The sequence below is a fragment of the Alligator mississippiensis genome, chromosome 15, assembly GCF_030867095.1.
Source record: "Alligator mississippiensis isolate rAllMis1 chromosome 15, rAllMis1, whole genome shotgun sequence".
In the NCBI taxonomy this organism is placed as follows: domain Eukaryota; kingdom Metazoa; phylum Chordata; order Crocodylia; family Alligatoridae; genus Alligator; species Alligator mississippiensis.
In genome coordinates this window covers 27788540-27799562 of record NC_081838.1, presented here as the reverse complement: position 1 = coordinate 27799562, position 11023 = coordinate 27788540, and the positions used below count along the sequence as shown (strand labels likewise).

Below are 11023 nucleotides of genomic sequence, written 5' to 3'. Positions count from 1 at the left end.
ACCCGCCACTCCACCGCCTGCCTTCCTTCCTCTTCAGCAGCACGTGGATCCCGGCTGAAGGGCAGGGATCGAATGGCACAACAGGACCCAGCTGAGAAACCTGTGCCAGGCTGGCTTCTGCTGCACCAGCGACCCTCCCTTGCCCTCCACCCCTTCTTATCTCATGCAACACTCTCCAGGGAGGGATCCAGGAGAGCCTGCTCCTAACCAGACACTCAGACCCCACAGTCGAGCACTGTGTTCAAATTGGACTAAGTGAAATGTACTGGTACTGCAGGAAGACAGAAGAGGATGGCTGGAAAGAAATGGCAGACCTCATCTGATGGAGAGGGGTCTGGCATAGACTTTTTCTGGAGTAGACCCTCTGAGGAGGGCAGTGGGTGGGGATATGGGTATGGAGTTGGGTATGAGGGACTGCAGTTGTGCAGTGCAAACTGTGTAGCCAGTTTATTTGTCTGCTTTGAGCTCCCAAGTGAATCACAAGGGCCACTTGAAAGTGTTGGAGATATGCATGTCTGTATGTATCTATCTATCTATATTTGCAAAAAAAAAGGAAAAATCACAAGATATATGTCAAGATTTCAAAGAGGAAACGAGTGTCAAGAAACATGCTCACTTGTGTCAGACTTTCTTAATTCTTTGCATCAACCATGGTAAACACGTTTAAAAAAAAGTTTGATTGTCAGTAAAAACCTTGCAATAAGAAAAATTGTTGAGCTGGCAACCCTGCTTGACAGCAACAATGGTTTTACACTCTGCTGTCCCCTCCAACGAGGGGTCCCCTACTTATCCCCACACCCGGATGTTCTGGACTTCACCCTGTACCATACTGTCCACCTCAGCCCAGCCCCCACCCTACCCCAATGTCTGTGCCCCACTGCCCGGGCACAGACACCCCAAAGCAGCTTACCTGCAACCCAACCATACTACAAGCATCCTGGGACACTGCAGCAGGAGCACTTGGCTGAGAGAGCATTCCCTGCAGGGTGCTGTGCTCCCACTCAGACACCAGGTACCACTTCAGTTCTCTGTCGGTGGGAGCTCTAGTCAAGCTGCAGCTGTTTATTGTTTTTACTGAGAGCTACAGTGTTTTTCCTGACTTTACTGACTGTCATTCTTAGCCCTATTTTTTAATGGCAGTCAGTATACTTTGTGACAGTTTGCAACCCTGAGCAGGACTCAGCACAGCCTTACCCTACACCTGAACAGCACTAAATGCAGATAAAGGCCCAGGGCAATAGGAAGGTGAGAGAGGATTAGAGCTCTCCAAGGATAGATTCCAGCATCTGGACAATGAGCTGAAGGTGAGGGGGAGTGAGGGTGGGTGAGAATGTGGATGCCACATTTTTTGATAGGGGATGTAGCTCAGTGGTAGAGCACATGCTTTGCATGTATGAGGTCCTGGGTTCAGTCCCCAGCATCTCCATCTTTTCCTGTCCCTCCAAACCAGGGGCAGGCAAAATACAGCCTGGGAGCTACAGCCCGTGGTGAGTCCCTTGCAGCTGCCTGGCCATGGCGCATCCTGCCAGCCCTGGCCAAGCCATAAGTTTGGGCAAGGCTCTGCAGCTGGACTTCCTTCCTAGGCAGCCTGGGTGGCAGTGGCTCCTGGCTGCTGCTGCCACTGGCCCAAGCCCTGTGGTACTGGTAGGGAAACACCAGCTCCAGACTTGCCCTTCCAGGGTGAGCAGCAGCAACAACAGCACTGGGCAGAAGCTGTTGCTTAGGGTGAGGGGAAAGCAGCCCTCGCTGCTGCTGGGCAGCACTCACCTACCCACACATTCCCATACTCCCCCCACCCCACACCCCCAGTATGCAAAAGACTTGATTTGGGGCTATTATGCAATCACCCGTCTATATACACAGCACAAAAATAAGGACTTAAAAAAAAAAATTGAAATATGTTATTGTGGCTGTTTGACATTTGTATATAATTTCCCTCCCCCATTCCAAGATGGTAAACCCCCTTCCCAAAAGGAGTACTGGGGGCAACGGGAGGGACTTCCCAGGGCAAAGGTCAGGGGTTTGGGGGCAGGACTTCTGGTCCCAAGATGGTGACCAGGGGGCAGGGTGTTTGTCAAGGAGTGGGGCCACCCTGGCGGCTCTCAACAGCTCACCAAACCTCATTCAGCGGCCCTCCAGCCAAAATAATTGCCCATCTCTGCTCCAAACTCTGTATCCCTCTGACACAACCAGCTGTGGGAAACATGAAACATTTGAACCCCACAGTCTGTGGCAGTCCGGTACCTACCTGCAGACTTTGGCACCATCTCCCCACACCGCTCCCACAAGTCTTGTCCCCTCTCCCCAGTCAGTCCCAGGTCTCCTCTCTCTCTCTGTCCCAAGCTTCGCTGCTTCCAGGCAGCTGCCCCTGCTCCATCCCTGCTCCAGTCACCAGTTCCCTGAACCATGCAGCGTTCCCTTCCTTAGGCAGCCACTGAGATGCAAGGACCTTTCTCAGTGCACCTGGCTTTGGGCTGAGCCTGGCCACCATGGCCAGGCAACTCCAATTACCGAGGGAGATAGACAGCCCACTGCTCCTGTCCAAATCACCAGACTGCCTCCCAACAAGACCCTGCCAGCCCCCTACTGCTGCACCTGGAGGAGACCCAGCTCATCACATTCCCCGTTTCTGCCTGCACTGATGCGTTCTTCTCTACTGGTGCATCTTCGTGAGACATTTACTGTGGAGTTGACTAGTTAGTTGTGCAGTAAAGGTCTCCCATCTACACATAAACCCCTATTAGGCTGGAGTAAGTTGACTGACTCTGGAGCGGAGTAGTACTTGTAAATATTAGTACTATTCTGCTGCAGAGTTTTTTACTCTGCAGCAGCACATGTGTAGAAACTCCCATGGCTGGTCGGGGAAAGAAAGTGCTTCAGTGTGGGGGCTGCTGTTGGCTTATTCCACGATGAATCACCCTCGTGCCCCAGTCAGCTCCTCTGCAGCGTGCTGAGCCAGGCGGAGCATCCCCAGGCTCGCAGGCTGATGCTTGGGGGCCTCTGGCAGCTAGGGCTGCTCCGACCTGGCTCAACATGCAGTGGTCCCACGTGCACAGTCAAGCAGTGCACCTGGGAGCAATAAACGCCAGAGCAACACGCTCCGTAGTTTATTGCTTCACATTTATTACGTGTGTACATGCACCTTGTTTGTCTGGCTTTAAAGGGGTGAAATAACAAGTGTGAAGGTAACACTGAGCCCAGTCCGACAGGGGCCAGAGCTTTCCCCAAGTCTCAGCTGTGTCAAGAAGTCCTCTGAAGTGGGCTGGGAGAGGCACACACCATATGTGGGTGCTACAATACTCCTAGCGAATGCCCATCGCAGGGGCATGGCACTGAGGCAGAGGGCACTGGTATAGGGAGCGCAGGGCACCAGGTAATGTTCAGAGCTGTGCCCACCCAGGGCACTTTCCCTAGCCCAGGGTGTACTGGACAGTTTCTCTGGCTCTTGGCTGGGAGGGGAGAACGGTGCCACACCTCCCCTGCCCGCTCTTTGCTAGCACTGCACCGGTTCAGATCCTCCGACTGCCAGCCACTGTTTCGGGACCAATAGCGAGAGGCAGCGCCGGACATTGGTGCATTTCCCAGTTGTGGGGTGCTTCTCAAGTCTTAAAACCCACTGATTTTGAGTTGAGATTTGGAAATGGGCTAACGTCTGAACGTCATCGTTTCACAGATGTTATGGTTGGAAGGGACCTATTCAACCATCGAGTCTGACTCCCTGCCCTGGGCAGGAATGAGTGCTCGGGTCAGACGACCCCAGCCAGGTGTCTGTCCAATCTCCTTGTAACACCTCCAAGGAAGGGGACAGCACCACCTCCCTTATTTCATGTTTTGGCAACCCTCACTGTAAAGAATTTTTTCCTGATGTCCAATCTGAATTTGCTCTCTTCCAGTTTGTGGCCATTATTTCTAGTTACCCCAACAGGCGCCCGGGTAAACACTGGATCCCTTACTTCTTGCTGCCTGTCCCCGCCCCTCAATGAGTTTCTAGGCAGGCACAAGATCACCTCTCAGCTTTCTCTTGCAGAGACTGAGGAGGTTCAGGTCCCCCACGCAGTCCTCATAGGGTTTTTTCTGTAGGCCTTTAACCAGACAAGTGGCCCTCCTCTGGACCCTCTCCAGGCCATCCACATCCCTCCTGAAGTGTGGTGCCCAAAACTGGATGCAGTCCTACAGCTGTGGCCTGACCAGTGCTGCAGAGAGGGGAAGTATCACCTCCCTAGACCTGTTTGTGATGCACCTACTTACACAAGATTTCCCATCCCAGCTATTCCTCACCTGTCCAAGTGTGATGCCGTCACCCGGACTGAAGCACAATACAAGCAGTCCTCAACTTACAACATTTCAAGTTACAACATTTGGCACGTACAAAATTGACACCGTCTTAACTTTCTGACATCAGTTTTGACTTTACAACCTTTGATCCGACACCAGCCACGCCAACAAGTTCACTGCGTCACCCATCTCCCTGGAGAACATCTGTCCAAACTTCCTTGAACACTTTCTTTAAGAAAGCAGACAAGCCTCCAGACAAACCTGCAGCCAAGACTCCTGAGAAGACTCCAGCCAACAACCCTTCAACAAGTCCAGCAAAGTCACCTCAAAGAAGTCCTTCCAAATCAATATGATTGCTATTTACAATATAAATACATTAATGTAATGATATTACTCATCTATAATTGACTGAGTACAAAATTCTGGGTTATTTTTGGTGAAAATAGGGTATTGGGCCTTGGTTCAGGAACCAATCCCCCATTTATAACATTTTTTCCTATAGAAAAATCAGTTCCGAGTTTCAGCGTTTCGACTTAAGACACGGTTTTCAGGAACCAACTGTGTCGTAAGTGCGAGGACTGCCTGTACTATCATGTAAGACAGTGATTGATTAGGTAGGTATTTAATATTAGAGAGTTGTGGAAATCTCAATTATGCAATTATGTAGGGTGAGAAGAAAGCAAAATTTCTTTCATTCTTCCTTTCTTTCACAGAAAGCAGCGGCACAGTAGTACTTAGGAGGCGTCGTAATGATTTCCAATTTGTATTTTTGACAGAAGTGAAAACGAGGATCTCGAGTGATTGGATGAGGGACCATTGTTCTGGGCTTGATTATGTTAATGACTGTTGTTGTTGTTTGTTTGTTGTTACTTACAATTGTGTAAATAAAAGCGTTGGTATTGCACAGTACAGTAGTGTGTGCTGCAGACACTCTTCGGTGCTGGTGGGATGGTGCATTGCAAGAGAGGATTGCAACAGGTGTGGGCATGGCAGGGCAGGGCAGGGTGACATGGGTGGGGAGGGTGACGTGGGTGGACCACAGGTTTTGTGGGTTTACAAAGGGCCAATTCGAAGTGCAGAGACTGGAGAAGAAGTGCGGACAAGTGCTTCTGGCTGGGGCTGGGGCTGAGAAGCTGTTGGGTGGGTGTGGGGGACAGGGGGACGGGGAAATGAAAGTCTTTTCTCCTGCTGGGACCTTGGTGCTCCCCTGGGTGGGCATCCCGCAAAGTCCACCAAGTGTCCCAGTGCTGTGAGCTTCCCCCTGATTTGAAGACTGAAAGAAATGGCTGGCTGCTGGGCAAAGCGACTTTGGATACTTGAAAAGAAAGCCAACATTGCAGAGACCCAGTGGGACACCCCACATCGGTGAGGGAGAAAGATTGTCTAGTGCTGACAGAAGTTTGTGGTGGGGGGGACTTGGTTTCAAAGAGATACTTGGCAAAAGGTTGGTGGTGCCCTAGCCGGGGCAACCCCGAAAGTCCCACCTGTGCCCCAGTGGTGTGTGCTTGCCCCAACAGTGTCCTGAACCGATGAGCTGTCAGCAAAGAGTGGCCTTCAGAGGTAGGGGCCAGGGAGGCTGGGGCTTGAAAGCAAAGCTGGGGGTCTTGAAGGGGCTTCAGGGAGCACCTCGGTTTTCCGCACCTGTGAAAGAGGCGCAGGCAGGGGCAAAGGGTCTAAGGGCTTCATAGGATGCCTCAGTTTTCCCTACTTGTAAAATGGATGCAGCAGCCTTTGGGCTTTAGGGAGCACCTCAGTTTCCCCACCTGTGATAGGGGTACAGGCAGGGGCAAAGGGTCTAAGGACTTCATGGGAAGCTTCAGTTTTTCTCACTTGTGAAATGATAACAGGTGGGGACAATGGGGTTATGGGCTTCAGGCGATATCTTGGTTTTTCCTACCTGTGAAATGGATGCAAGCAGGGGCAAAGGTTATGTGGGCTACATGGGGCTCCTTGTTTTCCCCACATGTGAAGTGGGTGCCGGCAGGGGTAAAGGGGTTTGTGGGGTACCTCAGTTTTCCCCAGTTGTGAAATGCACACAGGCAGAGGCAAAGGTTGCATGGGCTTTCAGGAGCACCTCAGTTTCCCCACCCATGAAAGGGGTGCAGGCAGAGGCAAGGGGTCTATGGGCTTCATGAGGCACCTCGGTTTCCCCGACATGTGAAATGGGTGCAGCCGTGGACAAAGGGTCTCAGGGCAAGGGGCATCTGGCTTTGGGAAAGAGCAGGGTGGGGTCAGCATTGGGGTAGGCCGGATGGCCTGGGACCACCTGTAACCCTGCGTGCTGCGACGCTGTGGTGCATACCCCACATCTGGTGTAGGCTAGAGAGCCTCGACCTTCCCAGGCTGGCTGTGTAAGCAGGTGGCTTGTGACCCACTGGAGTCTGGGCCCTGCGGGCGAGTAGCTTCTTGACTGCTCGCCTGTTCCCCAGGGGCAGAGACACGCTACACCCTCGAGCCCCAGCATCGCCCCGTCTCCCGTGCCTCTTACCTACCGCCGAATGGCCTGAGACGTGTCTGGAGCCCGGCACTGTCACATCGGGGAGCTCTCCCATCAGTAGCTCCTGCCAGTTTCTCAGAGGTGCCAGACGCTGGGCCCCAAAATCAGAGTCTGTTTCTGCCCCGGGATGGGTGACCTGCAGCCATCTCTGGGCTGGAGGAAATTTTATCTTGGGAAAATTGAGTGGACGCCCATCCCAATGGGATCTTCATGACAAAAGCCTAAATGACAGGGGGCCCCCACACCAGTGTCCCAGTGATGCGTGCTTGCCCCAACAGTGCCCTGCCCTGAAGTGGTGAGCTGCCAGCAAAGAGCAGGGTGTCTTGTCTCCTGCAGGGACCTTGGTGGTCCCCTGGGTGGGCCCCTGCCGAAGTCCCTCCAGTGCCCCAGTGTTGTGTGCTAACAGGAAATGTACTCACTGGAAAAGGTTTCAGTCCAACAAAAAGCATTTTTAATTAACCTGATTTATGAACACAACAATTTTGATCCTTTCCATCTGGTGTGCAGTGGCCACATTGCAACAGAAATTGCAAGGATTTCTGAATGAACCCAAGGGGCACCTGGTGGACAAACTGTGGCAGACCAGGGACAATGGCGGTTTTGCCTGTTTGAGAATACAGGTTGCAAAACTACCGTGAAAATAATAATCCCGCCGGAGCATTTGGCCACGCAAAAAATAAACATTTATAGATCCATAGATGCTAGGGTGGGAAGGGACCTCAACAGATCATTGAGTCTGGCCCCCCGACCCCCTGGACGCAGTACTCCAACTGTGGTCTGAGCAATGCTGCATGGAGGGGAAGTATCACCTCCTTGGATCTAGTTGTCATGCATCTCCTGATTCATGATAAAGTGCAGTTAGCTTTGCTGGTGATTTCGTCACACTGACGACTCATGTTCATCTTGGAGTCCGCTATGACTCTGAGACCCCTTCCTGCTTCCGTGCTGCTGAGAGGTAGGGTCACTCCCAGCCAGTAGATGTGCCGGATATTTTTGCACACTAGATGCAGCACTCTGCACCAGTCCTTGTTGTACGGCATCCTATTGTGTACCGCCCACTTTTCTAACCTGTCCAGGTCTGCCTGCAGTCATTCCCGACCCTCCAGAGTGTGTACTTCACCCCACAATTTAGTATCGTCTGCAGACGTGGACAGAGTACACGCCCCCCCCACATCCAAGTCACTGATGAAGATATTGAAGAGTACAGGTCCAGGGACTGAGCCCTGCGGGACACCACTACCCACACGCTTCCAGGTCGATATCGACCCATCTACCACCACTCTCTGAGTGTGACCCCAAGCCAATTTGCCACCCACTGGACCCTGTAAACGTTTATGTCACAGCCTCTTAATTTATTATGACAATGGGATGAGATACCGTATCGAAGGCCTTGCTAAAGTCCAAGAAAATGACATCCAAGTCTACTCCTGCGTCTAAGTGTTTTGTGACCCTGTCATAAAACAAAACCAGATTGCTCAGGCATCATCTACCTGCTACAAATCCATGCTGGTTTCCCTGCTGCATTATTTTTCCCGCTGGACTTCCACAAATATGATCCTTCATCATCTTTTCAAAGACTTTTCCAAGGATGGAGGTGAGACTGACTGGCCTATAATTATTCGGATCCTCCTTCCTTCCCTTTTTAAAAATAGGGACCACATTGGCCCTTTTCTTGTCCCCTGGGGCCTGCCCTGAGCACCACGAGTGTTCGAACAGCCGTGCCAGTGGTTCTATACTAAAACCCAGGACACTGTCCCAGCCCCAGGGATTGGGCAGCCCCACCAAATGGACCAGTTAGCATCAGAACTGAGCAGTGTCATCCACTGGCGACACGTAGGGGGTGCACGTGGGTGCACATGCGCCCCCTGAGCGTGGCGGTGCACCTCCTATGAAAAAGGTGCTGCCGACACTGCCAGTGGTGCCTGCAGATGGTCGCCACTCGCCACCCCGCACTTGCAGGTGGTCCACAATCGTCACTGGCCACTGCTGCCGGCAGCATCTGTGGGTGATCACTGGTTGGTGCTCGCCATCCCCCACATCCTTGACACCGACAGCGCTGCAGCCGCCTGTGGGAGCTCCCTGCTTACTGCCACCATGCTCCCACCCTGACAGCGCCACTGCCGCCAGGGGCTCACCATGCCCCCCAGCCTCCATGGCATGCGGCATTCATGGTGTTAGGCCCCAGCTCAAGTCTGGGTTCATGCCCGGGTATGCAAAGGCCAATAAAGATACCAGGGGTGAAAGTATAAAAAAGATTTATTGCTAGCAATAAAAGGTGCAAGCGGAATAATTTCACAGAACAAGCACACCAGATATTCAATACTAAGCCCCTTATATACAAGGGTTTGAACCTTCATAAGCATCCTTGTTTGCTAATTGGCTATAAAGGAGTGACGCAAGGAGTTCTTTACTGAGCATGTCTCTATACCTGTGTTTTAGCTATGTATCTCATTAACATACATATATGTTTCATTAGCATATTTCTTCCCCACCTAGGGGTGTGATTTTTAGTATTTTAATGAGCTCTTTGTCCCAGTACTTCTGATTCTGCTTTTGTTTTCAAGCCTCCTCTATCTAAGACTGTCTGCTCCTTATCATTGCAGATGGGCATTTGTCACATAACATTCACTTTTGCTTAGGCTTTGCATAGTAGTTTCTAGGTCGAACCTCACAATGGTGTCATCTGTCTGCAGGCAGATCCAGGCTCAGCAGGGCTCCAGCGCACACTTCTCCCTCCTGCAGCAGAGTCAGTGCCTGGAGATGGGCTGTGGGACAATCCCACCTTCTTCTTCCCTGGCCCCATGGAGGTCTGCATAGTGCCTGAATTGATACGGATCTGGGGGCAGCCCAGGGCACAGCCATCCTGGAGCAGACACACAAGAGCCCGAGGAACTGAATTGATGGATCTGCACCTGGGGGTGTTCAAAACGTGGAGCGGTCTGTCATTCAAGGGGCCGGGGAGCGCTGTCCAGGTTGCAGAGGCTCCAGCCTGGCGGCCACCAGGAGCCCTGATCACAGGCTGCTCAGGAGCACGGAGCCAGCTGCGGGAGATGAGCAGTGGTTGCAGGAAGCCAAATGGCTCCCAGGCAGGGGAAGCCAGAGGGAGACTTCCCAAATGGATCCAAGGGAGAGCCTGCCTGGGGGAAGAAGCCAGGGAGCAGAGCTGGGCCCTGGGGGGAAGGAGCCAGAAGGAGAGGAAGGGTTGGATGCAATTGGGAGCAATGAGGCTCCCCAGAGGGAGACCTGAGAGAGAGGGACCCGAGCAATGGAGAGAGACGGGGGAGAACAGGGGCAAGGTCCTGAGACCTGGAAGCCAGAAACGCTGAGCTGCGAGCTGGGAATGGGGCTGCAGACCCCGGCGAAGCAGGAGGACGGTCCGGGCGGAGCAGCAGCGAGCCCGAGGCTCCGTCTCAGGGGCCGGGAAAGACTCGGGACCGAGTTACCACTTGAGGTCCTGGGTGGGTGGATGATGGTGAGTGTGGACTGGGTTGTGTTGCAGGGTTGCCTATAGGGCAAGCGTTCCTGGGAAACAAGGGTGTGAGTTGCAGTTGAAGACTGTTTGGGCTGGCATTGTCCCGAACGTGGCACAGGATCTCGCAGGTGCGGATGGTGAATTTAGTCCGGGGCTAAGGTTTGGGTGCAGCCCCAGAGCCATGGAGCTTTCTCCTAGCCCCAGAGATGAGCCCTGCCTCAGAGGCACCAACCAGAGCGGGGAGCCCCATCTCCGTGAGGCCCTCAGCTGGTCTCTTCACAAAGACTACATGCACCCGTGGGTGTTGATGGTCCCATAGCTCCTGCTGCGCCCCATGGCCCCCGTATCTCCCCGCACACCCCTTGGGGCTGGGCAGAGCTGGGGCCGGGAGTCTCCCCTGGATGCTGACGTGGACGGAGCTCCTCTGCACTCCCAGCGGTCACGAGGCAGCCTCAGAGCTGTGGTAGGGCTGAGACGGGGGCACTGGTGGTTTCAACAGGCCCAGGAGCAGAGCCGAGGTGTGTCCAGAGCGGGCTCAGGCCCAGGAGCAGGGCATATTGAATGATAATGTCTGGATGGGACGGGAGTGGTGGAAGGGGCAGTTGGAGCCCTGTAATAAAATGCCAAGCGCTGATACCTGAACAGCAGCGCGGGGTCAGGGATCCCTGAGGCAGGCTTTCTTTCCAGGGATCGAATAAGAACACAGTATGGCAGGCAAAGTGAAGGGGTGCTAGCCCGAGAAGCAAGGGTAGACGAGGCGCCCGGCGGCCCCCACTGGA

The 11023-nt window shown here is 53.2% G+C and overlaps 1 protein-coding gene and 1 non-coding gene across 2 annotated transcripts in view; both read left to right on the top strand.

Annotated features, from left to right (window-relative positions):
* Positions 1-11023, top strand: part of LOC132245819 (zinc finger protein 420-like) — an 82275-nt gene that overhangs the window by 33286 nt on the left and 37966 nt on the right. The window lies entirely within an intron of this gene.
* Positions 1355-1426, top strand: TRNAA-UGC (transfer RNA alanine (anticodon UGC)). The gene has a single exon. It is a non-coding gene; the product is annotated as a tRNA-Ala (tRNA).